Below are 2,624 nucleotides of genomic sequence, written 5' to 3'. Positions count from 1 at the left end.
AGAATTTAAGTGATCCTTTTTATAGTTTTTATGATTGTACCAGAGTACTATGCTTCTATATTAAATTATATATGCTAATTCAAAGCACCTATGGAAAGTTTATATATTTCTACAAAGTATTCTTTGTAGAATTATTTTCCATACAGGATGTAACATACTTTTAGATCCAAGTGTCAGTATAATTCAAAAATATTTTGATATTTAATATAAAATAATATAATCTAAAATATTAAGTATTTAATAAATAAAACATTTACAATGGTCTGTATCTTCTTTTAGAAGCTGAATCTTTCTCATTCACCTTTACTATGAAAGCCACAGAGGAAAATAGTTACATTTAGGAGAATGCACTCTTGATTTGAAACTGATCTCCATCAGGGGCAAGAAGGTGCACACAAACTTTGCTGGTAGAAACCATAAATGTGCATGGAAAAAGAGAAATAATTAAATCTAATGAAAAGGGTGACTGCTAAATGAAGAGAGAAGGTATTTTATGCCAAAAAGAGGCTAATACATATTTATTAAACCAATAATGTATATCTATTCTAAATACATTTTATTATCTAATTGAATGATACTTAACCTGTAGCTCTAAGGTCATGCTCAGTTCTTTAGAGCACCACACATAGCTCTTGTGAAGTCAGTAGGTTTGATCATAGCAATCTGATGTCTTATCACAGGAGAACTCTCATCACTGTATGGCAAGGAAGAAGAGAGGGGAATCTTGAATTTACAGGCCTGTTCCCCCAGGCATCCAAAGAGAAAGGGAGCGGGCAAGAACCTTCCCCTCTGTGACCAGTAAGTAAGAAAGAGGTAAGAAGAAACACACATTCCCCACTGAGTCAAAGTCAAGGTGCAAACTTCACCATTATAGAAGTGCCTGACCTGCAGTGTTTGAGCCTGTATCTATACTGTCCCAAAGTCAGGTTTAACTCAATCTTGGATTTCAGTCCAGCTATCAGGAAAACTTGGATGTGAATCCAGACTCATGATTTTTCAAAGTTCAGAGATGCTCAGATCTGGAGTCCTGGTGTGGGCAATTTTCTAATTACAGCCATGTCAAGAAATCATGCCATAATGATCATGTAGCTCTCTGCAACTCCATTCAATAACAATATAATTTTTAGCATTACAAAGCAGAGCATGGCACAACTGAACTATACTAATATGAATATGATTTTTTCAGCAAATAAAATTTCCTCTATTACCTACTTAGTTTCTATTATAAGAAAAATGATGGTCCAGTAATTAGGCACTAGCTTGAGACTTGGGAGATCCATGTTCAACTCCTGGCTCCACCCCAGACTTCCTGTGGGACTCTGGGCAAGTTGTTTAGCCTCTCTGTGCCTCAGTTCCCCATCTGTAAAGTGAGTGAGGATAGTAGCACTGCACTACCTCACCGGGGCTGGTTGAAGAGAAATACATGAGAGATTATAAAGTGCTCAGATACTATGAGGCCACGCAAGTATCTAAGATAAATAATCCATTTTTATTTCTAAAAGGTCAATATATCATTGTATGGTTTGTACCTAAAACATTTAACTCTCTCATGGTGTATCTAAGTAGCACCACAGTATCACATCGGAGCAACACTGTCACCTCTCTGCCCACACCTTCAAAGCTGGCAATATGCCTGGAATCTCTGAATGTACAGGATGTGATTCACCATCAGTGTGTACCTTGTGCAGTCATTTACATCTGTATAAAGCAGGTGCAAAGTGCTATTGTTCTGATTTGGTAGGACATTACTCTTGCTTTCCACAGGATTCAGGGTGATGGGCAGTCAAGCCTACAGTCATGTTGTGGCAGCACCATGAAGCTTGTTGCTTGTGGACTTTGCTACTGCTTTTGCTTTTAATCCTTCTTTGTTCAAGTGAATAACAAACGATGTATACATTAGACTAGGCAAGCAAATGTCCTCTCATTTCTTTCCTGACATGGAAATAGTGGACTCTGGCAGTCCAAACTTTTCTGCTCTGCTTAGAAGTCAGGGCAGTATTATGCTACATAAAGTATCACCATAGGATACTCCTATGACAATTACATTATCTCATTGCTCTATACCAGAGTGTAACATTGCACTCTTATTAAACATGTAACAGTCCTCTTTATTGCTGTTCTTATAAGAGAAAATGAGTCCAATTTGCTTCTGTGTAAAACCTGCAAGAAATAATACCACTGAGGTCTAGGGTGTCATGTTAATACATGTGAGAGGAGAGCCAAGCCCAATACTTTTTAATACATATATGTACATTACTACACTCTTCTAACTCAAACACGTTGCTTGTTTTATTTTAGAATTTGCTGGATTGTTTCCCTCTCTGAGCTCAGGAACAGCTGGCATGGAAGTGGAAAGAGCAGTGTCTTATAGCAAATATTACCCAGGAAACAGAACATGTAACTCCTCTAGAGAGGCTCTTTCTCCAGCTGTGGAACTAACATGGCCTGCCAGAGAGTTGCCTAGATGCGCATAACTTAGCAGGTAAACAGAATAGGACTCCCTCTAGCGAATTTCATATGTCTAAGGAGCCTGGGGGATTGGAGTCTGTGGGAAAGAAGGCAGTAGACAGGAAAGGCATAGTGGGAGCTGGATTGAGGGGCTGGCTGGGGAAATCTAGTTATTG

Source organism: Gopherus flavomarginatus, chromosome 2 (assembly GCF_025201925.1).
Source record: "Gopherus flavomarginatus isolate rGopFla2 chromosome 2, rGopFla2.mat.asm, whole genome shotgun sequence".
NCBI lineage: Eukaryota > Metazoa > Chordata > Testudines > Testudinidae > Gopherus > Gopherus flavomarginatus.
The sequence above is the reverse complement of the archived record's forward strand: the minus strand, read 5'-3'. Positions refer to the sequence as shown.